Raw genomic sequence first — 12,432 nt, forward strand, 5'->3', positions numbered from 1 at the left:
AAGGGCTCATGTGCAAGAAGTGTGTGGGCTCCCCCAATTCACACATAAGGCACAGATTCTCCACACATTCAACTCACACATAGGAGACATGCTGCCCACACAACACTCACCCATAGGAATCATGCCGCACACACATCTCTCACACATTGGACACATGCCTCTGTCACACTGTTCACCACTCTGTCACACATAGGCACGTGCTACACATGCACCACTGAAACATAGTACACATGCACCACACACACATAGTACACATGCACCACTCACACATAGTACACATGCACCACTCACACATAGTACACATGCACCACACACACATAGTACACATGCACCACACACACATAGTACACATGCACCACTCACACATAGTACACATGCCGCACATGCACCACTCACACATAGTACACATGCACCACACACACATAGTACACATGCACCACACACACATAGTACACATGCCACACATGCACCACTCACACATAGTACACATGCACCACACACACATAGTACACATGCACCACTCACACATAGTACACATGCCACACATGCACCACTCACACATAGTACACATGCCGCACATGCACCACTCACACATAGTACACATGCACCATACACACATAGTACACATACACCACACACACATAGTACACATGCCGCACATGCACCACTCACACATAGTACACATGCCGCACATGCACCACTGAAACATATGGCACATACACACGCCACACACACCGGACACATGCAGCACCCTGACACCACTTACACATAGGACACATGCCGCATATGCATCACTCACACATTGTACACATGCACCACTCACACATTGTACACATGCACCACTCACATATAGTACACATAGTACACATAGTACACATACACCACTCACACATAGTACGCATACACCACTTACACATAGTACACATGCCGCACATGCACCACTCACACATAGTACACATGCACCACTCACACATTGTACACATGCACCACTCACACATAGTACACATGCACCACTCACACATTGTACACATGCACCACTCACACATTGTACACATGCACCACTCACACATAGTACACATGCCACACATGCACCACTCACACATAGTACACATAGTACACATTCACCACTCACACATAGTACACATACACCACTCACACATAGTACACATACACCACTCACACATAGTACACATGCCGCACATGCACCACTCACACATAGTACACATGCACCACTCACACATAGTACATATGCACCACTCACACATAGTACACATACACCACTCACACATAGTACACATGCCGCACATGCACCACTGAAACATATGGCACATGCCACACCCACCGGACACATGCTGCACCCTGACACCACTTACACATAGGACACATGGCGCATATGCACCACTCACACATTGTACACATGCACCACTCACACATAGTACACAAGCCGCACATGCACCACTCACACATAGTACACATGCACCACTCACACATAGTACATATGCACCACTCACACAAAGTATACATGCACCACTCACACATAGTACACATGCACCACTCACACATAGTACACATGCCGCACATGCACCACTGAAACATATGGCACATGTCACACACACCGGACACATGCAGCACCCTGACACCACTTACACATAGGACACATGCCGCATATGCACCACTCACACATTGTACACATGCACCACTCACACATAGTACACAAGCCGCACATGAACCACTCACACATAGTACACATGCCACACATGCACCACTCACACATAGTACACATGCACTACTCACACATAGTACACATGCACCACTCACACATAGTACACATGCACCACTCACACATAGTACAGATGCACCACTCACACATAGTACATATGCACCACTCACACATAGTACACATGCACCACTCACACACAGTACACATGCCGCACATGCACCACTGAAACATATGGCACATGCCATACACACGCCACACACACCGGACACATGCAGCACCCTGACACCACTTACACATAGGACACATGCCGCATATGCATCACTCACACATTGTACACATGCACCACTCACACATTGTACACATGCACCACTCACACATAGTACACATAGTACACATACACCACTCACACATAGTACACATACACCATAGTACACATGCCGCACATGCACCACTCACACATAGTACACATGCCGCACATGCACCACTCACACATAGTACACATGCACCACTCACACATAGTACACATGCACCACTCACACATTGTACACATGCACCACTCACACATTGTACACATGCACCACTCACACATAGTACACATGCCACACATGCACCACTCACACATAGTACACATAGTACACATACACCACTCACACATAGTACACATAGTACACATACACCACTCACACATAGTACACATACACCACTCACACATAGTACACATGCCGCACATGCACCACTCACACATAGTACACATGCCGCACATGCACCACTGAAACATATGGCACATGCCACACCCACCGGACACATGCTGCACTCTGACACCACTTACACATAGGACACATGCCGCATATGCACCACTCACACATTGTACACATGCACCACTCACACATAGTACACAAGCCGCACATGCACCACTCACACATAGTACACATGCACCACTCACACATAGTATACATGCACCACTCACACATAGTACACATGCACCACTCACACACGGTACACATGCCGCACATGCACCACTGAAACATATGGCACATGCCACACACACGCCACACACACTGGACACATGCAGCACCGACACCACTTACACATAGGACACATGCCGAATATGCACCACTCACACATAGTACACATGCACCACTTACACATAGGACACATGCCGCACATGCACCACTCACACATAGTACACATGCCGCACATGCACCACTCACACATAGTACACATGCACCACACACACATAGTACACATGCCACACATGCACCACTCACACATAGTACACATGCACCACACACACATAGTACACATGCCGCACATTCACCACTCACACATTGTACACATGCCGCACATGCACCACTGAAACATATGGCACATGCCACACACACGCCACAGACACCGGACACATGCAGCACACTGACACCACTTACACATAGGACACATGCCGCACAAGAGCCGCTCACACACTGGACATATGCCGCTGTCACACTACATATCAATCATTTAGCAGATTTCTTTTTTTCACAGTGCCGGCCCTTGGTAAAAGCCCTTCAAGCATAAAGTCACTCTCCCGATGCAGAAAATCAGGCCCCTGATTCTGTAAGCCACACCCAATAATGTTAGGCCACACCCCTCCTAATGCCGCCGTAATTTCCTGCTGTAAGAGCCAGTTGCTACTGCTAGCCCTAATGTGTCTGGGGGTCCTCCCGCCGGGCCCCTGTGCAGTTGCATGTCCTCTTAAAGGAATAGTGTCACGAAAAAAAAATTTTTTTACATCAGTTTGATTTTAGTGTTTTATTAAAAACTTTTATATTTATTTGTGTGTTTGTGTTTTACATTTTTTTATTTTTGAACTTTTTCTTCCCTATGGGGGCTGCCATTTTTTTTTCCATTTCTGTCTGTGTCGATTAACGACACATACAGACATGGAATACGGCACATACATCCCCAAAGAGAATGCGAACGGGGCCCGTTCCATCCACTATGCTGTACGCCATCTGTGCGGGAACGGCGCATGCGCCGCTCCCACACAGTCCAAGTTGAACTGTGCGACGTCCGGCGCCATTTTCCTATGGACCGGAAGTCGCGGCCGGACAGTAAGATGACTACTTCCGGTCGCGGCCTCCGGACTTGTGCACTTGGAGCGGGAGGGAGCGGACGGACCGGAGGGAGCGGCGGCGGCTGGAACAGGTAAGTTATTTCTGTGTATGTACGTGTTTTACTGTGTGTTTACTAGTGTATGTAAACCTTCTACACTGTGTGTTAGCTCAAAAAATGGCGACACACAGTGTAGGAGGTTTGACTGTTCAATCCCCTCGTTTCTCCCGGCACTAGCCAGGATAAAGGAGGGGGGATTCTGAGAGCTCACTAGAGCGAGTGAGTTTTCTCAAATTTTGCAGCATAAAGCAATGTGGTTGCTTTACCACATGCAATGCTGCAATTTTGGGAATTGCTCCATCTAGTGACCAGCACTGGGAAATATTATAAATTAGAATCTAATTTATAATATTTCCTCACTCGTGAAAAAAATTAAAAAAATTAGAACAATGTTTAAATCACCTACACACTAATTGTTTAACTAAAAAAAATATACATTTTTTTCTAGCGTCACATTCCCGTTAAAGGGTTCGTTGACCAATCCAATCAAAATTAAAATGTATAAAGTATTTTTTAATCTTTACGTATTTGTGATATGTAGAGAAATTAGCGCCACATTGCCAATCACTCAACGTTTTGGACATTGGTGCTTTGCTATTAAGCACACTGGGGACCTCTGCTGGCCAACTATTGTAACTACAAATCTTCATAAGAGAAACTATATACTTTATATACTTGGAACTGATTTCCGCTTCTTAATTGGAGGTTATCCAGTGATCAGAATATGCTTTATTATTACATTGGTTGATCACGAGAGATTCCAGGAAATCACAAGTCTCAGAAAAGCAGAATACTGAATACCACCAAATCCTAGGTGACCTTTGGAACTATATTATGCATCATGCACTGATAAGAATCCGTCTCATTTTCTATTATTGTAAATAAATAGAAAGTGCTCCACTTTTATTTTTATTTTTTTAATTTCCTAACCTAAAGGGACTTCTCTGTCTATGACCCTATGACAACACCTCCTGTCCCTTTACTGGCAGGAACATTAAGTGTCCCCCAATGCAACTGACTAGAACTGACCTAAATTCCTGGGTAAGTACAGCTGTCCTGGGAGTCCCTGGCCGCCATCAGCTGATGGAGAGACCCACAGCAGAAAACTGGAGCAGATATTTTACAAAAGGAAAGTGTATATGGGGGCTGTGTCAGGTACTGTATATAGGGGTCTGTGCCAGGCACTGTAGAAGGTTGCTTTGGCAGACACTGTATATGGGGGGCTGTGTAAGACACTGTATTTGGGGAGTTGTGGCAGGCACTGTATATGGTGATCTATTTTAGGCACTGTATATGGGGGATTGTGGCAGGCACATTATATGAGGGCAGTAGCAAGCACTGTATATTGGTAGCTGTGGCAGGCACTGTATTTTGGCTATTTCAGGCACTATATATGGGGTTGTGGCAGGCACTGTATATGGAGGGTTGTGTCAGGCACTTTATATGGTGGGCTGTGGAAAGCACTATATTTGAGGGCTGCGATAGGCACTTTATATGGGGTAGTGGCAAGCACTGTATATTGGTGTCTGTGGCAGGTACTGTATGTGGTTTGCTATTTCAGGCACTGTATATGAGGGGTTGTGGCAGGCACTTTATATGGTGGGCTGTGTCAGACACTGTATATGGTGGGCTGTGTCAGACACTATATGGTGGGCTGTGGAAAACACTGTATATGGGGGCTGTGGCAGACTATGTGTATGAGAGACTGTGCTGAGAACTTTGGTGGGGCATGTGGCAGCCACTTTGTGGGTGACATTGTACATGGAAGAACATGTGACACTTGACTGCACAGTATTTTAGAGTATGTGGCAGGTAACTTTGGTCCTTTGATGTAGTTATTATGTAGAGGTGACATTTGTCTAGCACTGTATATAAGAGGGCATGTAACTGAACTGTGTGTGGGGTCCATGTGGCTGACACTTCTGGTGGGGCATTTGTTTGTCACTTATAAGTTTATATGACTGACCCTTAATGGGGGCATGTAACTGACACTTTTGAGAAGCATGTGGCTGACACTTATGGGAGCATGTGGCACTTTGTGTGGTGTGGCTTGCAGGTGGACCTGTATTTCGGAGTCCTGTGACTATCTCTCTACTTAGAGGCATGCAGCTATCACTGTACAATGTAAGGTAAAATCATATATATATTCTTATGCACTATAAAAACGATAAAACAAGACAAGACGTGCTTCAAGGTTTAGAATTAAAACTTTTTTTTTTTTTAGCTTTACACCTTAGAATATTTCAGTGTTTTCCTGTTGGCTTCATTCAAGATTCCTTTGTCTAATATTATATCTTTGTTAAGATGAGTAATTATTCTATATTATTATGTAATAATAGGGGAGCAAGCTTTATTATATGAGTGGAGTTGATCACCAGTAACAACAATATGGTCTCTGTGTAGAAGTCATCTACATCATCTACCATCATCTACATGATATAATGTTCCACCGGCCTGAGTTTACGTAATTCCACAATTAAGCACAATTATTTATCTCGCCTTTTCTGGCGTTCGGTGAGTGGGTCGCAGCTCAGACAACAATTATATATAAAGAAGGCGGTGTAATTTTCGCCTTTTAAAACAAGACAATATGAATAATTTTCGCTTAATTGGAATAATTATTTTTCTTTCTAATTAGTTCCATATTGCATTGATAGAGAAGCTGCTCCCCATTTTCTCACGACAAAAGGAAATCAATTCTCTGTTTTTTCGTTGACCTACAATCAAACCGCAAAAAAGCAGCAAACATGAGAGAAATTATAAGGCGTCTTATAACCAAACACATTATCAGTAAGTAGTGTAACCCACGTATTATCTAATGCCCTTGCTTATATATACCTGGGTTACATCACATGAACATTTTGGACAAAATGAGGAGCATGAAAAGTAAAGGAGTCTTGCAAAATTCAGTAAAAGTCCATTAATCTGGTGCTGAATAGTCCGGAAATCCTGGTAATCCGGCAAAAATAGTTCACCACTGGTCCAACGAGAAACTACCTGGCTTTATTATTGCTAATTGGGTCTGTTGGGTTGGGTGAAGGTCGGGTAGGGTATATCGGCCTTGGTGGGCATCAGCATCTGGATGTCAGCGCTGGTGTTGGAACACTTACATCATTTTGGGAGCTCCGCCATAGGCACTGTTATACAGTGCTCATGTCACACAATGGTGTCGGACATCATTAAGTGGATCTCTATTATGGATCCACTTCTAAGCATATATATTTGTATATGTACTTGTGCCTCCTATAACAAAACCATCATTGACCCCATTAACACTACCTTCAGAGTGGCCACTCATAAACAGTGCCAGGATCTCGGCTATCATTTGTAGGAGTTTTGATAACAAGCTCTAAATTTCTTTGCTTCCAGCCATAGAATGAAATAATACAATTCTGTCTTCCTGCAGCTGCCACTAGGGGGAGCTCACTGCATACAAATGAAATTAAGTCAATGGGAGCAATATAAATACATGGGCATCAAGCGCCCCCTAGTGGCATCTGCCAGAAGCTTTTACAGGAGGCTTGCCTTCTCTGAGAGTATGGGAGATCTCCCTTATTTCGGGAGACTCCCTCACATTCAAATCTACATTATATGTCTTTACATCTCCTGATTTACTAGTACTTTAAAATTCATCTGTCTAGAAAGTCTGGTTGACTGCATAGAGCAAAACTGTTTCAGAAAGATAACCTGGTTGTCAATGCCCCTCCCCTCATAGTTCAAGGGGGCACTCTAGAAGGAAGGTCACTAACAACTTGGCTATTTGCCACAGATCAATGGGAATAGAATAAGAACAATCTCTTGAATTAACCCTCTAAGGCCCCATGCACATGACCGTAAAAATCGCCCGTTATTGCGGACTGTAAATACGGTTCGAAATTACGGACCCATTCACTTCTATTGTTCATGGACACCTTGCCGTTCATTTACAGGAAGGTTTTCATGCCGTAGAAACCTTCCGCAAAAGATAGGACATGTCCTATCTTTTGCTTTTTACGGACTGTGCTCCCATACCTTATAATGGGAGCACGGCCCGCAAATGCGGACAACTGTAATTATGGAGAGTGATTACAGGCACGATCCTGTGCAGGGGGCCTAATATTTGCTTAGCTGAAAACCATTTTTAAGGTGAATTTAGGTCACATTCTTTTTTTATCGTCATTTTCTCTCCCGGATTTTATCAGTACTGAATTTTTAAAAGCTTCCTAAAAAAATGGACACAAAATCCTTTACAATCAAATTAAGGTTCAATTCAGTTGCCCGAAGAATTCCTTAAAGGAGTATTCCCAGAATTGACAATTATGATCCCACACCAATCACGAGAAGAGGGGCCCTAAACCCCCTGTTCCTCCTCACTACTCACCCACATTGAGGAGGACATTAAATGGAGCGGCAGTCGAGCAAGTGCACTGCCACACCATGCATTTATTTTTCTGTTCGTTTTTACTCTGCGGAGAGTAAAAAGAAAGAAGAGGCTGGACGCAGCCCGCAGGGATTAAGGGAGGCCGACATGACCGTCCTGGTAGGGAAAGGGTTACTTAGGTGAGGGAGAGTTGGTAGGAGCTGGAGGAGGGACGGGGAGGAGTTAAGGGGGGGCTGTTCTGCGCTTCCCGCTGTTTCTCGGCATTGAGCCGGAAGCAGCGGGAGGAGTAACACAAGAACAGTAAGCTCCCACCCTCCCGCCCTTGGTTTTGTTACTCCTTAGGTCTTATGTACGTCCGTCTATGAGCGTTGTGTTTTATTTGTGTGCTTATTTAACATGTTTTTCTTTTTTCCGGAGTAGGTTCTGTTGTCATGGCAGCTGGCGGGGGGAGTCCTTGAGGCCAGTCAGTACAAAATGGTGGGGGGGTCGCATCGGGGGTATGCGTCCCCCAAAAAAGGTACATGGTTGAAGACTTCATCGGGTGGTATCCCTTTGAAGTGGTCTTCTGGTAGAAGGTATATCACTTGAAGGCTTCATCGGGTGTTATCCCTTTGAAGTGGACTTCTAGTGGTCGGTATATCACTTGAGGGCTTCATCGGGTGTTATCCCCTTGAAGTGGACTTCTGGTGGTCGGTATATCACTTGAGGGCTTCATCGGGTGTTATCCCCTTGAAGTGGACTTCTAGTGGTTGGAGCCATCTGCAGAGGTGAACGGTGCTTCCGAGCTGGTTTACGGCTGGAGGTAATTGGTGGTTTGCAGATGGCTAATTCGGTGTGTTCTTAAAAAGGAACATCTGAAGGGGCTTCAAGGACTTCCTCTGCTCGGGTTAATGTTAACGTTAAATTGTTATTTACGATTCTGACCCATGTTGGGTCATGTGAATTATTAGGAGGAATTCTATGGCGGATTCCTAACTAGTTATCCGAATGTTTCGGATTTAAATTGTTTTTATAAAACTGTGAAATTAATAAACGGCTGCTGTGGCCATTTCACATCCAACCTCGGTGTCACGTGTCTTTACTAAAATGGGGGTGGGGGGATAGGATGATCTAAGGTTAACGCACGACTCTACCTAGGCAGGTCAAGCTGTTGCTACATGGGAACTATCAACAAGCTGCTGTTGACGGACCTGTTATGTTTATAATGTGTTTGTATTTACTTCTTAAAAGGGTTGTGTCATTTGGACAATCCCTTGTAAGGGTATGTGCACACGACATCGCCAAATATGCACGCGTTTTTCGCGGCGTCTTTTACGGACGTAATTGGAGCAGGTTTTCTTTGGAGTCAATGAAAAACGGCTCCAATTACGTCACAAGAATTGTTCTGCACTTCTTTGACGCGGCTGTAATTTTACGCGCCGTCTTTTGACAGCGACGCATTAAATGACAGCTCGTCTGCACAGAACATCGTAAGACCCATTGCAAGCAATGGGCAGATGTTTGCAGAGGTATTGGAGCCGTCTTTTCAGGCGTAATTCGAGGCGTAAAACGCCTCCATTACGTCTGAAAAGAGGTCGTGTGCACATACCCTAACACTGCAACAGCATGCGGTTTTACTATAAATTGGAGTTTTTTTAATACTGATTTTTGTCCACGTTTTTTTTTCAGGTAAAACATCTTCAACACCTTCAAAAATCGTACGGCCAAAAAATTAACATTGCAAAAACGCAACAATTTGTGTTGAAATCGTATTATGCTCTTGTAGTTTTTGGCTACACATGGGGTTAAACCTTGACCGATACTTGTGGCATTACCCTATATTTAATCCTGCTGTTAAGTAAATGGGCAATGGGTCTGATTGACTTATTATCAATTTAGGTAAGAAGTAGATAAAAGATACAAAAGAGTAACACATGACTGCGGGATCAGACTACACACGGTTTGCTTGTAGTCTGTAACCCTGGAGACACATAGGTCTGTTTAGGAGCTGTTTACACAAAACGGTAGGAGCTTTTTCATCAAGACTAATTGCAAAGTTGCTCTATTTTTTATTTTAAATGTATTGGAGCAATTGAAAAGTATACATACCCTTTAAGATTTTCCTTATTGTAGCCATTTTTCTGTGTAAAGTTACATTCTCATATTTTTGATGAAGTCTTTAACTTTGGAATCAGAATTTATAATGCTGAACGTAATCTGTCATATTGCGATTTTATATTAAATCAATTAAAACCGTTTGCTACGTCTTTGTTCCTGCTTGATTTAAACAATGATGGCATGTTATCAGCAGCGCTGAGAGACAGAGATTGATCTGTTTCACCCAATGTTCCTGCAGTCTGGAGAAATATGTCCATTAAATTGAGTCTGTATTTTATTCCTTCACATCTCTGTCTGGTATTAAATATTGAAGTCAAACATTCACTCGATGCATTTCATAGTGTGAGTATACATAGGATTATACTTGGCATTGTTAACACTATTGCAGTATTTTAGGTTGTACAGATGTAGCCATCTTTATCTTGACTCTTAACGCATTAAATACACAGTGTCAAGAAACTTTAACTTGACTTTTTCAATGGCTTTTGTTGTGTGATATCCCGCTGCAGCAAGTTTTCCGTCAAGATAAACTTGGCTACATCTGTACTTAGTCTGTATGAGCCAAATTCACACTTTCTTAGCACAAAGGCATGAGGCAATAAGAATTTTTGCTCACTCATTTCAGGCTTAATTAATTCTAAAAGGGGTCTACTGAAATGGGTACATTTTTTTCTGCTGTGTAGGGAAAAACAATGAAGGGGCCACTGTTCTTAAGCAGCCCCTTTATTTTAAGGGTCCGTGTGGGTTCCAGAGGTTGGACCTCCACCGACCATAAAATGATGGCATATCCAACCGATAAGCCAGCATTTTATAAGATGGCATACCGCTTTAAATGTTCAGAAATCACAAAAATAAAAAAATACATCTAGCGTAATATAGTTAGCATTAGAGAGGGAGGAGGGGGATGCTGCTGCAGTATCTCTCTCTCAGTGTCTGTGCGAGAAGAAAGATGGAGCTGCAGGCTCAGAGAACTCAGCATATGCATATACATATGGCAAAAAAGTAGAGGCAGCGCTCCAGTGATGTAAAAAATATGGTGTATTTAATTCACCCCAGTGACAGCAACGTTTCAATCCGTCTCAATAGGATCTTTGTCAAGCATAAAATGACATATAAAACAGGGCTTTATATAGATCCAAGGTGTAGCAATTAGTGGAGCACATTTCCATAAATAAATAAATGACATAAAATGCCTTGATGAACAACGTGTAGAAAATATTATAGCACCCAGCACATGTGCAGCGAGTTTGAACCAACAAAAGTGCAATAAAAATATGCAAGAAACACCACAAGTAATTATGAAATAGACATAATGATCATACTCATAGAATGAAAAGAAGATTATAGAACTGATAATAATATAATGTGATGTCCATATGATATCCCTCACCTCCTGATGGACACACGCTGTGTGGGATACAAAACGCCATATCGGCGTCCCTGTTAGCTTACCGCGCAGGGAAGACGATATGGCGTTTTGTATATATATCTTACAGCATACAGATATCATCCGCATACAGCAAAATATTGAGAATCTTTCCAAATACTTTGCTCTCTTTATCTTGTACTGAGGTACAGTATTCCTACTGAACCAGCAGGGGATACTGGGCATCGTGAGCTTAGAAGCTAGTAGAATTATGAATGTAGTGGATTAGGATGGACTATAAGGCATCGCCTTACAGTCCATCCTAATCCACTACATTTATAATTGTACTGACTTCTGAGCTCACAATGCCCAGTATTCCCTGCTGGTTCAGTGTCTGTGGTGAATTTGCTCTAGGGATTTGTATTACTGCTGGTGCACTCTTTACACCAGACACAATACAGGATTACATTACTAGGAATATGACACACTAGCGTCATGGCTTCTGTTCATAATGGAGCCATGACAGTTATGTTGGCTCAGTTTTTTAATGGAAACCAACGAATCATAACAAACCATGTCGACCTAATGAGCTCTCAGGTTTCTGAAATTTTTGATGGCAAGTATGGAGCGGCAGACTGCGCTTTTCTTTCTGTCAAAACTAACAGAAGCTACTATGAAACCAATAATGCCAAAAACACTACCTTTCCCAGAATGCAGTGCAGCACAGAACATTTCATT

The sequence above is a fragment of the Rhinoderma darwinii genome, chromosome 5, assembly GCF_050947455.1.
Source record: "Rhinoderma darwinii isolate aRhiDar2 chromosome 5, aRhiDar2.hap1, whole genome shotgun sequence".
Lineage (NCBI taxonomy): Eukaryota > Metazoa > Chordata > Amphibia > Anura > Rhinodermatidae > Rhinoderma > Rhinoderma darwinii.